The sequence below is a fragment of the Aquila chrysaetos genome, chromosome 2 (assembly GCF_900496995.4).
Source record: "Aquila chrysaetos chrysaetos chromosome 2, bAquChr1.4, whole genome shotgun sequence".
Lineage (NCBI taxonomy): Eukaryota > Metazoa > Chordata > Aves > Accipitriformes > Accipitridae > Aquila > Aquila chrysaetos.
The window spans coordinates 45877958-45898937 of NC_044005.1; the positions used below are offsets into that span (position 1 = coordinate 45877958).

The 20980-nt window shown below is 41.1% G+C and overlaps 1 long non-coding RNA gene across 1 annotated transcript in view; it reads right to left on the minus strand.

The window, feature by feature from the left end:
- Positions 1-19506, minus strand: part of LOC115336228 — a 45217-nt gene extending 25711 nt beyond the window's left edge. The window contains exon 1 of the long non-coding RNA XR_003921664.1: positions 19296-19506. This is a non-coding gene — a long non-coding RNA (uncharacterized LOC115336228). The remainder of the gene's footprint in view (positions 1-19295) is intronic.
- Between the last annotated feature and the right edge of the window lie 1474 nt (positions 19507-20980).

The window sequence follows — 20980 nt, forward strand, 5'->3', positions numbered from 1 at the left end:
AGGAAACAAAAATGGAAACCCAGTCATTTCCCCAGTTTCACCCCTGCTCGCCTTCATCCCACCCCCTCCACCACCTCCTTCTGTACATATCTCAGTCAAAGTAGAGCTGTGGTAACAGAGAAAGAAACATTATGTATTTCTGGTTTAATAACCCTGTCCTACCAGAGTCAGGTCGTTTCAATCCAGTGTCAGTGTCCAATACTTACTAACCTACAAGATGCTGAGCGCCTGGTACAGCATCCTATGGGTATCCCACTGAGCACAAGCTGTTGTAGTATCAGGCCTAATACATAAAAGAAGTTCACTTCAGTATGAGAGCAATAGGAGATTATCAATGAGCTGCAGGTATTCAGGTTACCTTAAGGGCCATATGGGCAAGAGTCAGCCTCCCTGTGCCAAAATCTCCCTTTAAAGTAAAGAAGCTTTGCATACAAATAAGAAAACCTCAGTTTGATCCACTTTGGGTTTATGCCAGAGTGCCTCTACTAGTAGGACAGAACATGGGAGAAATGGAAGGAAGGAAGAGAAGGAAAATGTATCAAAGCATGACCTAATTTTTTTCACATCAACTCCCAAATGGTTTTAAGGTTATTCCTTTTTCTCTACCCCCATTCTCCCACCTTACTTCACACGGAGAAACACACAATGCCAGAACACACAGGTTCTGCCAGACAGCTCTCTGTGCACAGCCAGAAGCTGTTTGGCATCACAGCATAACAACAAAACCCCACCCCAACAAAAAAAAAAAAAAAAAAAAACAAAACCCCAAAACCTACAGCCCAACAAACAGCAGTCAACTAAGGTGGCTGGAGTAGAGAAGCACTCTTGCTGCAACCACATAGACAGTAGTACTAGCTTTGAGTAATGTCTCTGTGACCTCCAAAAAGCATAGTCCCCACTGTGCAACACTTAGACCCCAGTAGTGTCTTCAGTCTTTTGCCTTCCTCATTTTTGGTCATTTGGCGAGATATGAGCAAGGAGACTGCTGATCCACTGAGCAATGGGACAACTGAACAATTTTTATTCATCAGCTCCCTCTTCAGCCGTTTCAGCTCTCAGTAGATGCTGCCAGCAGACAAGAAGGCAATTTAAAAAGTGAGCTGCAGCCTGTCTTGGGTAAATACCAGAAAATAATGCTACATTTTAGGAGTCCAGTCTGAATTCAACTCACAGCAAAAATGTATTTCACTGCAGTCTACTGCAGTTAATTCCGACACTGCAAACCCTACTGAAAATGGCCACTGTCTTCCTGGCGTACTCCAGTCCTCCAAGGACCCAGTGCTGATAGATACACCTGCATGGCTTCTGTTCTGTAGCAAAAGACTGATTTCCCACTACCTATTTGCTAAATAGCAAAATCATTCTGTGATATTCTGCTTAGTCCCTGCTGGCTCCTAGGTGGTGGTTCCCCAGCACTTCTCTCAAAGCATGAGACAGTAATTCTTCATTTAAAATTACGTTTATCTCAGTGTGTTAAGCGTGGTTATTACCGTACCGAGAGCACACACAATACTTTGCAGAACTGGGAAAAAGAATTGTCTGTTCTGTCTGGCATATATCAAGAAATTAAAAGTGTGCTAAATAGAATACCTGTTGAAACAAGGGAAGCCAGAGCTGTACTTGATTTCAGTTCAGATTTTCCTCATACCTGCGACCATACAAAGCTGCGATTCAGCTGTGTCCCACTGTACAAAGAAAGGAATTACTGACACAGAACAACTGAGTATTCAGTATCTGCACATCACCTGGTTTTAAATAACCCAGCTGGGGTATCAGAAGCAGCCTACCTCTGTTAGCGTGGCACTCCACGCAGAGCAGCGTGCTCTGCTCAGCAGGCAGAGCACAGCACAGGACTAGCACAGCTACGCTGCTGGTGCTGTAACTAGCACAGGTAGCTCTGCTCGGCCCCTCACTGTGCTGTATCAATGTACCCAACGTGCTTCAGCCACAGAATTTGATGCGGAATGGAATTAACCAGGCATAACTGAAGCAAAGATGGTTATACTGGTCCAGCACTAGCATCGCAGGAGAAAGTGAGGACAGCTGAGATTTGGTAACGCTGGTCAGAAAGCGTTTCCCTAAAATGCTTCATGGGTATCCACTGATTTGCAGAGGGGGTTTTTTTGGTGAAGGCGGCTGAGTTTCAGTGGTTTTTGAATTTGCATCTTGAAAGCATTTTGAAGTCATTTAAACACTTTGTTTTGACATTTTTTAAAAATGAAGAATTCTCTTTCTTTAGAGTGCTTTAAAATTGAAGCAGTTAAAGTTTAATAAAATATTTGGCTTCAGCTGATGCTTTGCTTTAGGTTTGGTTTTTTTTAATTCAAAAACTTCAAACAAGCTCAGTTTGATATAGGAATATCTGATACAGTAATATCTCAAATCTCTGGCTTTCTCATCCCATAATATCCAACCCAGTTCTGCTTGTCAGCAAAGAAATCAGATGCAGAAACTTTGCTGAATCACTGCGCTCTGCCGAAGGATCCATGCTCTCACACTCACACAGAAGGTAAACTGCGGCAAGCGTAAGAAAGGCTCCGAGACAATCATTGCCCTGGTTCAACAGAGACAACTTGAAACTTGAGCCTTAAAGCATCATAAGGATTGAAAAGTAGTGGTTAGGTGAAAAACTGCAAGGAATGAAAGGAGCGAACATATATTGGGGGAGCGTGTTGAAATCAGAGGGGAACACACGAAGGAAAGTTTAAGCTGAAGCTCAGTGTCATTGCCCAAGGTAAGAGCTGTTCCAGTCTGTGCACCGTTTAAGAAAGGAAGACCTTGCACCACAGGATCATGCTTGACATGCTGCAGGATTACAACATCTTCATTTAACTTATTTCCTACCTTGAATGATACTCAAAAGGAACACGTCTCACAAGAAAGAGTCCATAAATCCAAGTATTACGCTTAGCAATTTCCTTCAACCTTCAGTAAATTCAGCGCTGGGTAAAAAAGTTGCCAAATTGATAGCCCTGACAAAGGAAGCCCTTAATTTAACCCAGAGGAAGATATGCCAGAGATGGTGTAATTGCAGACTTCCTACATTGCTTTGGTGGTCCTGACGGAGGATATCTAGGGCCAAAGAAGGAACTCAAGACCAAGGTCTCTCTCTCTCTCTGCAGCATCTGTCAACAACTGTCTAGCGAGCCTGCTTTTTCTTCTTATGGAGATTCTTCTCCACTAGAAAGTGAACAGAATTATTTTAGCTAATCCCCCAAAGACCCATCAGACAGGAATGAGCTTAAGTAACTGCTATCCAATCCAGATGCAAACTGGCAAGGGAAGGCTCTCTACTACATCACTGGAGTTCACACTGTGGCATTCACAGAGCTGCACGGCGGGTAGTGGGGAATAGGTGGCCCTCCTCTGGCTCCTAACCAAGGAGTTGCTGCTGTCAATCTACCCATAGATTTTTAAGTCAAAGCGCAGAATCTGAGATGTGCTCCTGCAAAGCGCAGATCATCAGGCATGTTGCATTCAACAAATGCAACTCCTTCCTCTATCTCGCTCTGTTTTCTGAGCCCTCAGGGGAATTATTGGTGACACCCGTACTCCCCAGTATCGAAGAAATTATATTAGATATCTTTTTTATTTTGGGATGGAAACATCTGAGCATGATGTCAGATGTAGGAAGCAGCATATGCAATAAGATCAGCAAAGCTCTCACAAACCCTGTGACTAGCCAAGGGTCACTAATGGGCACAGACAGAACAGGTTTGTGCTTGTCCCCTCTGCTCTACACACACAGTGGTTTCTTGGATGAACAATTAACGCTACACTGGGTACTACTCACAACTGATAGTAGTCCTTTGGAGAGTTTTCTTGGTTTTCCCTCCTCGGTTTGAGCCAGTCTCTCTCAGATTGGGAGTGTTTTCATTGTGGAGCATTTACTCATTTAAAGTTCTTACTCATCCAGATGCACTTTCTCCTTCGTTTGCATTTATGCATACATACCTTCCAACTTGTTCACTTCCACATGCAACCCGACCAATCATACGTGGCAGAACTTGCAGAAGTGGGGGCCTGATTTTTACTGCACCTAATACAGATGTCTCTCTGCAACGCCTTCTAGATACTTCGTATTCTGAGAAGCCTACCCTGGAAACACATGCTAAAACCAGCCTCATTCTATCCAAAGAAATTCTGCATTAATCTTGCTGTGCCTTCATTCCCCAGATAAGCAGAGGAGCACTATCTCACTTTTACAGATAGGGTTTTATGGGAATAAATATCCCATTATTTAAAAACTATTTTGATTCTGTAGTGATCAGAGAATGCTAAATGTACAGAGCCTAAACCAAACCAATGCACACATACATTTAATTTCCTATCTATTTCTTCTTTACAAAACTTTATTCTGGATTTATGGTGGCGACATTGACATACAAATCCATCACAGCATGCTACTGGGGTCCAAGTACCTGTAAGAAGTAGGAGTCTGAGCAGTAAATACCTTGCCAATACAGCTTTTAGAAAAGCTCTGTTTCTCTCACCTACAAGCAGGTAGTGACAGGCACTGGCTGTGATGCAGACAGCAAACAAAATAATTTTTAGGCCCCAAATTCCTTCATCACTTGCACATTACTTATATTTTATGTTTTCTAGGAGTACCTTAAAAGAAAACAAGCAGCGGATGGAAATTAAGTTTGGAGTTACCCGAGATTTGTCTCCCAGAGCTCATCAATCAGCACAGCTCTATATGGGCAGAAAATCTGTGACTGGCCATCCTGAACTTGTAACAAGGTTTAATGAAAGCTGATGCCCTCCTCCCCTGAAAAGACTTTCAGATCCTGCTTTCAGATTGTAAATTTCATATGCAAGCTGTCAACGGACTAGAATTTCCCCCCCCTCATTGGTTCCCCTTGTAGGGCAAAAGAGGATCTTACAGCAGAACCACTAAGGTCACTCGGTGACCAAAGTTGTATGTTACACCATGTACTTCTCATCCCATCGTAAACCTTTTATGCCTATGTCCTACCTCAGCTTCAGATCACGCATTATGAAGTGGACTTTGTTCTTTGATCAGTTGCTGTATGTGGGAGGAATTTTCCCTTCTCAGCCCGATGCCACCACCAAGAAGGACTGAAATTTCATCTAGAGATCACACCACAATTCTGTGAGGCTTTTATCTTCTGTTTTTTTGCCACAATGAGCTTAATCCTCATGTTGGAGCACAGAAGCTGTCTTTTCTGATGGAGCAAAACAATGGAAAATTGTGAAACAATTCTGTCATTGACTGACTGCACATGCACGGGGGAATTACAAGCAATCATTAAGATGCCAAAACAGGAAAAAGGTATCATGAAGAATTCATACTAGTTTGTCTGGATTTTTTTAAGATAGGATTTGAAATAAATCTTATTGCTTATTCCCAGTTAAGAATACCACCATACTGCCAGAGAATACCTTCTTTTCCTACATGGACTTTCCACCGCTTCTGTGATTCTTTTAGATTTTTTCCTAAGCCATGTCAGCTAAGGTCAGCGCTTTGATAAGAGATCTTGGGTGGGGCGGGGGGTCAGGCAGGAGACAAACTAGGTACATAGGAATGACTGATCACTGCATGTTTTCTCTCTTCTTTTGTTCTAAAGCAACACCCAAGAGCATTATTCAAGTCTAACACTTTACTAAGGTCTTATGTTGTTAAAGACTCTACGACACACCTCAAGACCCCGAGCACTTGCAATTTTCCACCCCGAGCTGTCATAATCATCTGGCCTAACAATTCTGTGCAGCATCTTTGCAGGATGTTTTAATCCTAGTTTGTACCTAAAGTTGTGTAATGTTGCTATACACTATTATAAATTGGCTGTACTTTCTAACTGCTGTATTTCAGTGGCTACAGAAGCGATCTCTCTGGAGCTGTTGTAGAAGTACTGTATTTATCATATTTAGCTAACTCTGCCTCCCTTCCAAACCGTGATACCCAAATGCTTCACTACCTTTGGTGCATTTTTCCCTTCATATTACTACTTTGATTACGGAGTCGTTATTATGCAGACGTACAGATTGGAACCCGAGACACAGAAAATAACAAATTATCTGTAGCCACACAGATAGGGAGCTTGAATCGATATTTTTAGTTCCCAGCAAAGCACTTCAACAATTCTTCAATGAGTCAGTAACAGTCAACTAAGGATTTTATAACAATGTTGGCAGCTAGAGCACTCGCATTCTGTTTTCAACTGCAGGGAACCTGGAGATCTCTGCTGCATTTATTTCTCTGAAACAACCCAGCATGTCATGTGTTCTGAAGAATTGTTATTTCCTTCCAAAATCATTCAGGATGTCTAGTGTTTGCAAATGTGACTGCAATTAACTGGTTACTTTTGGAATTGGGCAGAAACAAGTAATAGTCTTGTAAGCTCACTTAGAGACACTCAGACTCAGAATGGACAGATAAATTTAGTATACTCTATTGCTTCCACTCGACTTGGTGTCCAAATTTCAGAGAACAAGAAGCAGCAGCAAACCTCCTACTAGAAGGCCCTAACTCAGGTCACTGATTATAAGAAGACAAGAGAGCCAGAGAGTAGGCAGTTGAATTCTTTCTACGGCCTCTGGATTTTAGATATCACTAAGGTGGGACTGAAGGAAAGAAAAGTTTGGCAGGGAAGTAATTTGCATTGGAAGTAACTGCATTTCAGTGTCGCAGTACAACTGGCTTTGAGCTGATAACCTTTGACAACTGCCTTGTGTGACTATACAATATGGTGGTCTGAATGCCAGATTTTTTTTTTGTTGGCGACACTCAGACTGTAGTCTGCACCCATTGCACACCCAGCCTATTTCTGCATCAGGTATCCAAGTCTCCGTACACGGATACTGTACCTAATGAGTACATTTAGGCTAAGCCACAGAGACCGAATATTTGAGCCTAAGGATGCTGTGACACACACTTTCCAGCAAGGCTGGGTAGCCGCAACTAGTCTCAGGACACAACTGAGCCCAAGCTGTGCAGTGGAACATAGCAGACTAGATTTCTTAGTCCAGGAGCATTGTACTGTCCCTTTGTCATGCTGCCTTTAAGTACCTTGTCTTGAACATGCCTCTGTCTCCATCGCAGTGGAAATGAAATTAATGCATTGATCCTAAACAGATTTACATAATTTGTTTTAGACATAGTATGTAATCTCCAGATGAAGCGAATAATGTAGAGAATACATCATCTGTTCTTCTTCCCCAGACAAAAGATAGAGCCAAACTAGAAAGATACAAAAGGAAGAGCAGACAGAGCAATGTGGAGCATACAAGCAAACCAGACTGTTATCTGACAGTCTCTTCATAATTCTGAAAGCAAGCATCTAGTGCAGGCTTTTGGCACAAGCTGGATACCTGCTAAGAGTGGGCATGTTGAATTATTCATGCTTTTGGTCATAAATAATGCACTGCCTGCATATATCTAATTTAAATAGACCCATAAAGCCCAGTGGATTAGTCACTGCATGCTGCCTAAAAGTAACAGATCATCTAGCCAAAGTCTCTTGGCTATTACCTGCCCTCAGCAAGGCTCTTCTAGAGGATAACATTTTAAAGAAATTTTCTCTGATGTTTTTGTTGATACAGTGATAATATTTTATATGTAAGAGCTTACGAGACTCAAATAGAAGTGCCGCACTGTACCAGGACACTGTCTGCTTGGAATTGTTCCTGCATAATTTTCCTGTATGATCATCCCGTAATGACAGTACTGTTCTCACTAACAAGGAGACTGCACATCCCACACTGCAGAGTAAGAGTTGGTAACTCTACAAAGGAAGGAAATTGTACCTCAGGACAGTTCTTAGGTATTATTGAAACAACAAAAATAAAGCATGTGCTCAAACCTTAAATACCATGCTTCAGTAAAAAACAGACTATATCCCTTGCTTCTCTGTACTTCACTTTTGTACATCAGTATCCACCACCTGAATCTTCGCTGTGACTGGCGGACGTAATGGGATAGTACTAGCCCAACAACCCTCCTGTCCTCAAGATAAGTCTCGATGTAGGCTAGAATCAAAGCAAGTTAGGGTGATTTTCATTTTGCAGTATCCCACAAGGAATCCAAGGAGGATTTGTACTTCTGAGATAACGAAGACTTTGTAGGCTGACTGCCAGTTTTACCAGCCTCGCTAGAAGGGGGTATTAAATTTTGACTCACAAAAAAAGTCCTGTCTTACGTGAGCTCCCTTTGCGAGATCCTGTCTATCTGAGGTTATAAAAGCTGAATACAAGCTCAGTTCTGGGATGGACAACAGCCATTTTCAGAACTGCACGTTGCCCCCTGCCCTCCCCTCAAATCCACTCCTCCAGTTCTAACATGACAATGCTCGACTACAACACATTTTCACAGAGCACCCAAAAAGCAGACCTGACTTTTAAAAGGATGCAACAAGTGCACATCTCCTCAGCTAGCGAACCATGTCTTGATAACCATAGGTCAGGCTCTTGGTTTCTAAATAATGAATGCTGAAGGTCTCACCTGGTGTTTTCCCTGTCAATCAGAAGAGGAATATTTGGATGAAATCAAAGTTCTGTTTTTACTGAAATCAAACAGGTTTAGACAAAAATCCCCAATATTTCCTCCTTCCCACAAGTGAATTTTTTCATTTCAGCTTAAAAAAAGGGGGGGGGGGGGGGGGGGCAGGCCAAGGGGGGAGAAGTGTCATTTTAGCTTATTTTGTCACTATTTTTCTTTTACCCAATGATTTCAGCACTGAATAGGACATAAAACATCACAGAAATCACGTCCTGTTAAGCATTACTGACGTGGTGATTACACAGCAGCTTAAATATTCTTCTCTTAATCCGTAAGGGTAAGTGCTATTTAGTGTTGAAAATCTTTTTATGTTTAACATTCAAGATTAGAAATTAGATTTGTTCAGCTGCCACAAAGAGAGGAAATAGTATCCTGGGCTGCATTAGGAAAATCATTGCCAGCAGGCTGAAGAAGGTGATCCTCTCTCTGCTCAGCACTGGTGAAGCCTCATCTGGAATGCTGTCTCTAGTTTTGGGTGCCCCAACACAAAACATGGACTTCCTGGGGCAAGTCCAGCAAAGGGCCACTAAGATGGTAAAGGGACTGGAGCACCTCATACAAGGAAAGGCTGAGAGAGCTGGGACTCTTCAGCCTGAAGAAGAGAAGGTTCAGGGCTGGGAATCTCATCGTGTATAAACGCTTGATGGGAGGGCTTAAAAAAAGACGGAGTCAGGCTTGCCTCGGTGCCACGTGAGAGGACAAGAGGCAACAGGCACAGGAAATTCCATGTGAATGCGGAAGAACAATTTTTTTTACTGCAAAGGCGGTCAAACGCTGAAACAGATTGCCCAGAGAGGTTGTGAAGTCTCCATCCTTGGAGATATTCATGATCTGGCTGCACGCTGTCCTGGACAACATGCTCCAGCTGACTGTGCTTGACTCGGGGAGGTTAGACTGGAACAAACCTCCTGAGACTGTCTAATCTCAACTATTCTCTGATTCTGTGAGAAGAGAGAATGGATAAAAAATACTCAAGGTGAGTAAAGACAGTCTTTGGCCATCAGAGATATGCCCATCTAACACTGAATTTGGGATTTAGAAGTTTAAAGGAAAACCTCAGCTTTCAATTTACAAAACAACACAACACCACCCCAACAATTCTTTGTAAAGCTAACCTATAAAATGAAAGCTAAGGAAAGCCAATAGCCAGGTTGTTTATCTCCTGTTCTCCACAGCATTGTAGTTAATACCTCTTGCAGGTTCCCAAAGCTCCTTCTGGGGACAGGCAGAAGCCTCTCTTGCCAGAAAGGCCCCAAACAGATTTGTGGCTAAAAGGACAGGACCAGCCAACAGTCCTCCTCCACCAGTATCAGCTGAATAGGATTCTTGCCTCTGCAGCTTGACTTTTAGCCATGATTTCAGCTATGTTACAGGCCACACAATCTACCTCAAGAGGCCTGGAGACCTCTTCCCAACAGAAAGTTCAGCATTAATCTTTGAAACAGCTTCTCCATTTGCCAAGAAGCAGCAATGCCCCTGCCTGCTCTTTGTAGCAAATTAGAGACATGGAACAGCCAATGTACGTACAACCACTGTGTTCATTAGCATTGAATACTATGCATTCACAGCAATCTGATACTTAAGGACATCATGGCATCAAGGACATCAGGGGTCAATTTCTCCCTGAAGAAAAAGGATGAGGTAAACCATATCAGCAGATAGTGGATTAATTTCTTATTGAACCACCATTAGCTATGTCTGCTCCTTTTGTCAGTCCTGAGAATTCTCAGCTGGCCTTTATCTGACTGGTCACACAGCACACCACGGGCCAGCATTTAGGAGATGGAGGGGAGAAAAATCTTGTTTTGCGGGCCTCCCCAAAGGCTAAGGTCAGCCTTAGAAGGCGACACTGGCTAGAAAGTGGAATTATGCTGCAGAATCCTACTAAAGACATTTCTGTCCTCAAAAAAACCCCCAAACACTATCCCCTAAAAGTAAAGCCATTTGCTTAAGGAAGGGTGGGAGGGTGGAAATCAGTGCAGGCTTTAGGAATGAAAATATCCTTCAATAAGTTCAGAGATAGTCCTCTCCAAACAGAAGAAACAAAGCCTCATAATGAGAAAAAAAAAAAAAGCCACCACAAAAAAAACAATATCAAAGGTGTGATGGTAGAAGGGAGTACTGAAAATCAGGGACGAATGGAATTTATATTGTCAAGTGAGCCCTTCCCACTCCAGCAATGTACATAAGTACATTTAAAGTTACACAACAGATTAGGCATTGTAGAACAGCACAATGTACCACAGCCAATGCACTAAAGGAAATTATTCAAATGGAAAACAATGTGGCAAAGGAATAATTAGACAGTACAGCCATACCTCTGTTGTGGTAAGGGTTTGAAAGGAGAAAATCATGCCAGTTATTGTCTGCTTCATAGTGCGACATTTGTTTGATATCCATTGCCTATAGACACAAGATGCTTCAAAACTGAACCAGTGAGAAACCAAAGAAAAGCTCTCATTATGACACGTAGTTGGTTATCTCACTTGTCACCTAATTTTTTTCTTGATAGCTTTTGGATATAGAGTTCTTCCCATCTTCCCCTTCCATGTTCTCACAGACAAAACCTAAACCACTCAGGATGCTAACAAAAGTTGCAGTTTGCTGCTTGTTGGTTCCCAGCAATCCCAACATACAGATTTCTGGCTTTGATTGACTACTAACCTTCATTTCATGTGTTTTCCAACTTCCATCTACTAATAGGAAAGTCAACATTTGCATGTGCCTGCTCAATCCACCTTATTTAAAATAAAAATTAATCACATAGAATTTAGAATTAAACACTGCAGTTGGTAGTTATGGATTCATTCCAGACACAATGATCAGTAAGATCTCCAAAGATTTATGCTGATTCTGAAAAACTTTGAGGTCTGTCTAGGATGGTGCATCTGCCTGAAGATGTGTGCTTTTTTGCAAGCAAACAGACACCACCACGTACCCCAACCCCGTGATTTCAGCGTGACATTTGTCTGGGAAAGAAACATAAGCACTGAATAAGGATATTAGAGTTTATCTGCATGTTAGACTGGAATACTAACCAGTTCGCTTGCTCTCATTCACATGTTCTAAACCACACCGTTTTCTCTTCTTGCTGAAGTCTTGCAGACTCTTACTCAACCTGGTCAAGAACCAGGAGGTGTCAGGAGGGAAAGCCATGCACAATTTGGAAGATATTTCCAGGAAGAGATGTACCACGTGTACTGCATATGTGCAACATCCAGTCTGCAGGAGAGCAGGTGGCACGTTGAGAAAAGAGCTGACAGTGAGTTTGAGCAGGAAGGAAAAGAAAAACTCGCCCGAGGCAAGATCATTATACCATCCTGCTGAAAACATTGTGTAGTCTCCAAAGCATCCCTCTCTGTATCCTAAGGGCAGCCAGTTCACAGATGACACCATTTGGGGAAATCTACTTTATACAAGATGAAAGTTTCCTCCCAGGGCAAGTATGTGGGGAACTTGGAAGAAAAGGGTCCCTGCTGGACTCCTTCCACAGCCCTCCTAGACTCCAGTATCTTTTATACATCACTATTTTGTTTTTCCTCTCACCACCATATTTATCAATAGTACATATGCCTGTAAAAGGTTTAGGCATAATGGACACATGGATTCCCAGATCAACAAGTTCCTCTGGATCCAATTTACATAGATTAATAATATTTCATCATCTCAACACCTTAAAGCTGGTTTTGTTTTAGCTTCTTTGCTCAACAACAACAAAAACACCCCAAACCCCCCAAAAACCCAACCCAGAGAATTTGAAAGCTTTCAGATTTCCTTAGTGGGAACCTAGCCTGTTAATCCCATCACTTGCTAGCATACACAATCTATCTTCTCGTTGCCCCAGAGGATTTCAGCACACTATGGTGAACTCAGCCAGTTCCAGGGTGTGAAATGTTCCTTTTACAAAATGCTCTTCTGTTACCTTCAGTTTTTCACAGATGTCCAAGTTCCTGCAAACCAGGGATTACCACCTTGATCAACAAGACACTGGTGGGTGACCATTAGATAGCAGAAGTCACTGCCTCCAGAAGCAGCAGCAGGTGTCCTAGCTACTTCTACTCACCATCAATACCACCTCCGTCCACCCGCAGCAAAAAACCTAACCCAACACAAACAAACAATCCCCCACCTCCAAAAGAAATCTTGCCAAAAGATGGTACCGATCTTTTCGTCCCTTTCCTTTTGCCTCAAATTTTCTCCCCTTAGTACAAATGGAGTTAGTTTACTCTAATCTTCACCCAGACTGCAAACATTAATAATACAGAATAAGAGTCTCAATTGCCTGAAGCAATTTTATTTTCCACTAGCTGCCCACTAAATGGCAGTTAGGAGCTATTCCAGCAAATGGAGTGCTCCATGGCCTAGGGGGACAACAGGCCACATTCTCCTTCACAGTCACTGCTTTAGTTCCCCTGCAGATTATCTAAATTATCCCTAATACAGCCTTCTTCATTATAGCTAAATGAACAGAGCAGGACTATATGAAATTTTAACATTTCGAAAATGCATCACTAACCCCATTATCAGCTCAATATATTCATTAATATTTGGAATATTCAGAAGGAGAAGCTGGATAAATTTGTTGATCCATTATAATCCTATTTTTGAGAAAAGAATTCCCATGTTTCCACAAACAAATCAACATAGAATTGAGGATGTTTTTGCTCTACGAGACCTCTTCAGCAAAACATTAAACACAGAACCCAATTTCAAATGTTTTCAACTGTGACAACTTGTCTCTTCCTAACATTAAAGCAGAAGTCAATCTTTTCTGATTAAATTGTGTCTTTTCCTAGGACATCTCTATTTGATACAGATGGAGTGTGAAGCCAGCACAAATTTATCTGAAGCACGAAACTCCAAAAGGCTGTTTTCTTCAACTTATAAAAATACCTATGTACAAATCTGGAAAAAGCCTGCACAAGAGGGATGGACTTCATCTGAACCGTAAGGGCTCCAAGCCTCTAGTACTTTAAACAGAGATTGTGAGTGAACTTTGAAACTCATGAGTCAGAAAAAGCCAAATGATTGCAGAACACACAGTTCAGAATAGTGTTTCTTAGTATTCAAATAGGAAAATTCTTTACCTCATGTAAATGATAGGTCAGAGGATGACAGTCAAATGAGAAAGCAATTTCCACTAGCTAGAATTAGTGAGCAACTACAGAAATACAACCTCCTTAGATCTGTGTATCAGAAACAGATACCAGCCCAAGCTCTGTAGAGGCAAGTCTTGCCTTTCAAATTATTTGAAGTATTTGAAGAAAACAGCAAGAACAGCCAAACAGTTCATATAATAAAATAAAATTAAAAAAAAAAATTAACTAACTTCCTCACCAAAGGCTTTTAAGAAAACCAAGCAGCAGTGGAGTAAGTGGGTCCAAGAATGAGTAAGCAATTGGCTAAAAGATGGAAGGTGGAGGAGGTGGGGTGTGGATAATTGGTCAGTACTTGCAGCAGAGGGAAGTAAGTAGTGGAACCTGTTGGGTTTGTGCTGTTCACTTTATTCATTCATAACCTTGAAAAAAGGGTGAGTGGTAAGGCAAGAAAGTGCGCCAGTGATACAAAGTACATTCAGAGGAGTAAGGATGAGATTGGACTGTGAAACCTGAAGGACCTTATAAAACTGTTCAATAAAACGGCAGGTGAAACCCAATAGAAATAAGCGCAGTGATGCACACAAGGAAAAAGAATCCTAGTTTTATACATGAAATGATGGCTCCAAGCTGGCCATTACCAGAGCAAGAATTGGAGGTCACAATATTTGGTACCAGAGTAACAAGCCAGTGCTCAATAGCAGTGAAAAAACTAAGGAAACATTTGGAATTAGGAAGAACACGAAGAACAGAATCAATAGTTCACCTTAGTGAACATATATATATAAGCAGTGTACGCATTGCTGAACCCCTTGGCTTGAAGATCATCCATTATTAGAATAACAAAAACATTCAGAAGAGGGCAACAGGGATAGTCAAAAGCATGGAGTGGCTTCCATACAAGGGACAACAGGTAGGCAAGATATTTTAGTCTGCGGCAGGGATTTAGGTGGGATATGACAGGTGTGCAAAATAACAAGTGACATGGAAAGGCTGGATAGGGATAGACGGTCTTTTCAAGGAAGTTCGGTAAATGAAACTAGAGGGAGCTGTGTTCAAAACACCCAGGAAGGCACAGGGTAGCATAACTCTGGAGTACCTTGCTGAAGGAAGTTGTGAATGCAAAAACATTTACATGGATTCAAGAAAAGATCCACTGGGCACTACCAAACCACAACAGAACTGGGAAATCCCCTGAACTGGAAAAAGCAGGAGGTTTGGAGAGCATGCACACATGCGTGTTAAGCCTTGTATGAGCTTGCCCCATTTTTACTCTTCCTTAGGTATTTGTATATGGGCACTGCTCATTTTTGGTGGTTTAGTGATCGACTATTTCACTTCAGAAAACAACTTTTAAACACCTGATCCCAACCTAAACCTGTCCTCTCCCTTTGCCTTGTACTACCTCTCCCAGGGGAAGTTATAGCCTAATTTCCTACCCCATGTGCTTCAATAATCTGTGCTTTCAATCTAGACTTCCACTGAAACCAAAAAAATAAGTTTCTGTACTTCCAGTATCATGTCCTTTAAAATGAACACCAGCCCTAATTTAAATGTATCTCCCCATCCCCAAGACAAAGCAACACTATTTTTGCAAGTATTTTTATCTTAATATTACAAATATGCATTCTCAATGGGGCCTTTCTTCTTCTCCCCTCCCCCTGAAAGTATCAGGAGTTCCGCTCTCTGACATTATAATTCCATCGAGGTGAGTAGTTAAACTGGTATAAAATAATGAAATGGAGAAGAGAGCTTAGCCCATACTATACATGAATTACTTCATCCACCACAGTGAATTTATAATGCAGCCCTGCAGTTTAATAGTGAAGAGGAGAACAACTACACAGTCTATAAAGAGGGAATTAGAGGAAGCAGAACAGTTGCCTAAGCTGAAATTTGGCTGTGAACACTATAAATAAAAAACCTTGCTCTTGGGAAAACAGCAATAATGTTCTTCTCCTGTTCAAGACACTGAGACTGCCAGGGTAGCTCAGTCAATTCTGTTGGATCACACTTTTTTTTTTATACACATAGAAAAAGAAAAAATTGTAAGTTTATATGAAAATATTTATATATGAGAATTTATATATAGAAATATAAATTTTTTTTTAAAGCTTTTCCTGTTACTTAAAAACTAATGATAAAAGTACAAGAGGAGGGGAGAAAAGTAAAAAGAAAGATTTCCAGGGACAAAAAGGATAATGTAACCTTTGAAAATTTGCTAAGGCTTAAGATTTGTCTACTCAGACACTGCTTTCTACCTCCATTTAATTAGATTTTAATTTTCTTTTTACATCCTTTTCCTCTACAGATTCTGAGAAGTCATTATTTCAATATCAATTGATTGGAGGGAACAGTCCCAAGTCAGAATTAAGCAGCTTATGGAAGTTTGTCTTGTTCCTGGTTAAACATTCCTGCTATGCAGCTGGGTAAGCTGCTTGCACTAATAAAATCCAGCTGAAATAATGGAATTGTGCTTGGGAGCCCAGGCTTGGCCTGGCTAAGGGGAACTTCTCAAATGGCTCTCAACAATGTCACAGATTTAGAGAAAGCCTTCCCAAATAATCAAGCAGAGGCAGAGAAACAAAGTAAAGGCTCAGTCTCTTCCCTCCAGTGTGCCTTTCATCAAAACAATATCAAATTTTTACATGTTTCATAAACAGCACATAACATGAACAGTTCATCTTCTGCTTATGTTGTAATAGGCAGTTAGGTTCACAAACAAATGTGGTTCCATAGACAAAATGCTAATCCTCTGTAAAGAGAGCTTCAAATACACAGTTTTTACTTTCAGGTAGAAGTTCAGAGAACTTGGCAGATCAGAGATAAATATACTTAAGATAATAATAATAAAAAACAATGCCAAACAGTGGACATTTTTGAGGAGTTTGTTGTACATTATTTGCAAGAGCCAGAGGAAGACATAGAATTCAGAAAATCCAGAAACTTAGCCTTATGCTTTGGCTTTTCATCTCTTTTACCTTTTTACTTACAGCTGACAAAGAATAGTAGGAAAAAAAGCATAAGTCTATAAATGTTAATAACATGAGTTATTAGATGAAGTGTAAGTAGGGGCTGGTCAATAACAACTGTAAAAAAACCCCCAAAAAACAACAAACTTGTGATCTCTTACATGCTCCTTTTGTGATTCCTGAGTCAGTTTGCACAAGAGCTGCAGCAGCAGGCTGCTATCAGTACCCCTTTTCTACAAAGTGGAAATGGCTGCTCAGATTAGAAAACACGCAGCATATCTCAGGGTCTGTAATCGTGGACTTCACAAGACATGTCTTATAATCCATTCCATTATATAGACATTAAATATGCTACAGAGAGCTACTTTTAAAGCACCTGCCTATTAGCAGAAATGCAAAAAACCACATTCTGTGCACCCACGCAGACAGAATATTTTCTTATTGAAGGGGGAACAAAAGTCTTTGCTCTATGGAGAGCAAAATTAGAAGACAGCATTGCACAAATGAAACTCAGAAACATTATTTCTACGGCCCTGGATGGCACCTTACAGAGATGCTTACCAGACTTCAGCAAGAATCTCCATTTTCTGCATATCTCATGCCCTTAAACTGTGAGGAATAACCAGATTCCAATGACATCTCACAAGCTCTGCACTTCTAATCATGCTTTTGGGGATTCAGATATTCTCACTTTTACTCTTTCCTGAAAACTAGGACTCAGCAGTATGACAGCCCATATCCACATAACAATGCTCTTCTTCGAGAGCCTTTTCAGGAACAAACACACAAAAGTCCCCCAAATTCTGGATTTTGGGGTTTAGCTTCACACCAATTAAAAATGATGCAACAGCTAAAGTGAGACTTGGAGAACATTCTCAACAGGACTCCTAAAATGAATCATGGTTTACACGTGGACATCACACACAACATAATCAGAGCCATGAAAATAGACAGCCAAACATAACTGCCTTTCAGCATCTTTATCTATTTTAGTCAGTCCTTTCATTCCTTTAGGTCCTCCCTCATTTTCCTGTGCAAGCCTCCTCATTTCTCTTAAATGCCTATTATTGAAGGTCCCCTTCTGTAAAGTTTCAACCCCGCTTAGTGACCTTTTCTCCCACCCCTAGCACAAGCCTGCCAATATTTTTATTTGGCTGCAGCCTACCTAAAATCCTAACTATTCCCTGTAGGCTGCAGCTAACTTGCTAGTCAAGGACAGGAAAGCAGACTCTGAATTTCAAGCTAGCACCATACAATCCAGCAGGGAGAAATGTCCAGACAGAATCCAGGATACAGTGTCATTTATCAATCAAATCAACATTCACAACCACAAGTGAAGTTTGCAGACTGATATATAGCCATACAGTGTTTCAGTCTAATTTCTTAACCACCCATCTGAGATGTACAAAACTGACCTTTAAACAATTCCGAAAATAGGACAGGATAAATCCCATATCTGTCACATTGAAAGCAAAGAAAACCATTTACAACACATAAGAGGCTGTTTCCTTGATCTTTCAAAAATTGGAGAGCATCACATATTCCTTGCTACTTCATACTTTCTTCTGAACTATACACAGAAGTGGATAGTTCTAAGCACAAACATTGATTATATAAAGACTGTTCCTACTGTTGCCTGTACTAGACTTTCCTAGGACTACAGCAGTCTTGGGGGAAGGGTCTGGCAGGGTGCCGAAAATAACTTCCAGAAAAGCCACAATGGTGCCACGCAAGATCTTTCAACCAGGTTCCTCCTCAGCCAAATTTCTCTGTAATGTAAGCTGTACCTTCACCTTCCTGTGGAATCACGGACTTTCGCTGTTGACTTAGAAACAGCTTCTGCTCAGAGGACCTTGAATGACCAGGGTCATCTCCACTACTCACTGGGGACTTTATTTATTTATTTTAAAATTATTCTGTATTGATAGCAACAGCGAGATGAAAAATATGGTCTTTGGTAGAGAACTGTGGTCTTAAAGTAACACTTACATAAATTTATATCTTTTAAAGTATTAATAGATGTACATAAAAAAATCCAGCATCTTAGCTGGAGGTGGTTGCAAGCATAGTTTTATTTATTTTTCTAAAAATGGCTAATAATTAGTGAATGCAGGCTGTATTTGTACCTTGCACACCTGACAACAAATTCTTGCCCTCAGCCCTCTTTCTCTTTTATTTAAATCCACTCATTGTCTTATCGCAGACTGCAATTTCTTCAGGTAGGGAACATTCCTCTATTTTAGAGCTGGTCAGTCATTAGTGGAACAATAAACTTTATTAGAGCTTTTAGGTATTACTACAATACAAGCACATAACAAGAACATTCAGATTCCCATTAGACTAGCCACAAACAAGTGTTTTTTCAGAGGAAAAATGTAGGCATTTTTAGCTAATGTCTAATCATTTCATATACAGTGCATCCACCAAGTATGTCCTGTATTAAGGATAATCGTGATGCATTTATTGAGGAACGTCCTATAAATTATAACATCCAACTGGATAATAATCCTGTTGGGGAACATTTTATGAAGCAGTTTTCTGACTGAAACTATACTTTTTCTAAGCAATTGCCAGGACCACGCAAGAAGCAACAGGCAGCTCTCAGTACAAAATCACTCTGAATTACCCATAGCCCGGATGCTCACAATTGGATTGCTGCTCAGGCATACTACGTGGGCAAAAGAAGGCAATGAAAAAATAACTCACAGTTTTAGGCTCCAGGACTGGCTCACACAGGCTTTCTTCATCCGCAGCTCAAAAAAGCAGGGGAAAAAAAGACCTTAACAATAGTCCTCTTCCCTACTCAAACCTGAAAAGCTGATTTCACTGAACACCAGGGAGGCTTGGTGCAAAACCTGTTTCTTCTCTGTGGTCATCACTTATTAGTTAATAAGCTACACATGTGCCCACCTCTGCAGCTGAGGCACCACCCTTTGCTGTTCTAGGAGAGTCTGGCAACACCTGCTTGCCCACAAAGTGAAAACCATTGCACTTTTAACCTCTCTGTAGCTGACTGCAGCACAATACTCTTCAACCAGGCTGAGCTGGACCTGGGCTTCAGAACAAGTTGGCTGTGACTGGTCTCAGTCCCTGGGCAGAGACCCGTTGGACTTGCAATGTGTCCCTGTGATCTACTCCTTTTTAGTCGTAAATACACCACTGACAGGCTGTTGAGGCAACATGCTGCACCCTCAGACAGCAACATATACCTACAGACAGGATTTTTAGTCCTTTTTTTTCCCCTTGGAAACAAAGCTTGTGCAATCAAGCTGTGAGGGGCCTTCCTCCAATGACTTTGGAACCACCTGGCTGATTTCAACCAAATTTAAAAGAAGATTAGATGGCACAAATGTAATTAGGATCCTAAAAATGTCATGAAAGTATTAATGCTCTTGCTGACAGAAGAGCTGCAAAGTGACCTCTTATTAGACACCAGGCAATCCACGTAGGAGAGAAGCTTCATTAACACCCCCAGTAGCGGCTGCTCACAACCTCTTAGAGATCAAACTTAATTTACCACAGGGTATTAATCTATAGGAAAGATAGCTTCCTTAGTTCTGGCATGCCATGAACTAGGGGTTTTAAAAAACTTTTATTAAAAAGTTCTGAGCTTCATAATCATGATAATTATGCTGTTCTATATTTAACCAGTTAAAGCAACAGTTTCTTAGGTAAACGATTGAAAAGGCAAATAAACATATGAAAGAAATCTTGTGTTGGCTTTTGAAACAGCCAGTTAAACAGAAACAATTGCTTTCATTATCTCTTGTTAGCATAAACATGACAAAACCCAACTGAATAGTTACTGATTGGGTTAACCCAATGGGTTGTCCATTAGTTGGCTATTGCCAGATGCCTCCTGGAGCGGTGTGTAAACTTTAGGCAAGCGTGTAACTCTTAAATTCGTTTCTTGTTTTACATCTGCACGTAATAGGGTCAGCCCAATATGTGACCATTAAAAAGCTCAAGTGCCTTCCTCTTGCTGGGGTTGTGGTTGGTAGTGTAGTTGTTCTGGCATGGAAGCTGATGGGTAATGCCATCAGCTGGTGCTGAGGAAACCAGTACTGCTATCCCAGCTGGGCCGTGCTGAGCATCCAAATACCTTCCCCTACCTAGGTTGGGCTTACTTTTGTCTGGGAAGTTGCGGTTAGGATTCTCTTTTCTCTTGAGTTTTGGCTCATGTGATATGTGGTTTGAGACTTTCTGGCGTGTAGAGACTTTTAAGAGTTGGCTCAGAAGCTGAGAGATGTTATTTAATCCAGGCACGCAGAAATATAAAGCCTTTCTACAGGTTCTGAGTGTAAGGTAGGAGTAGTAAGCAAGGTGCAAACTTCAAATTAGAATTATTTGTGTGCTTGCTGCATAAGTTATTTGATTTAAATCTGTGGGAC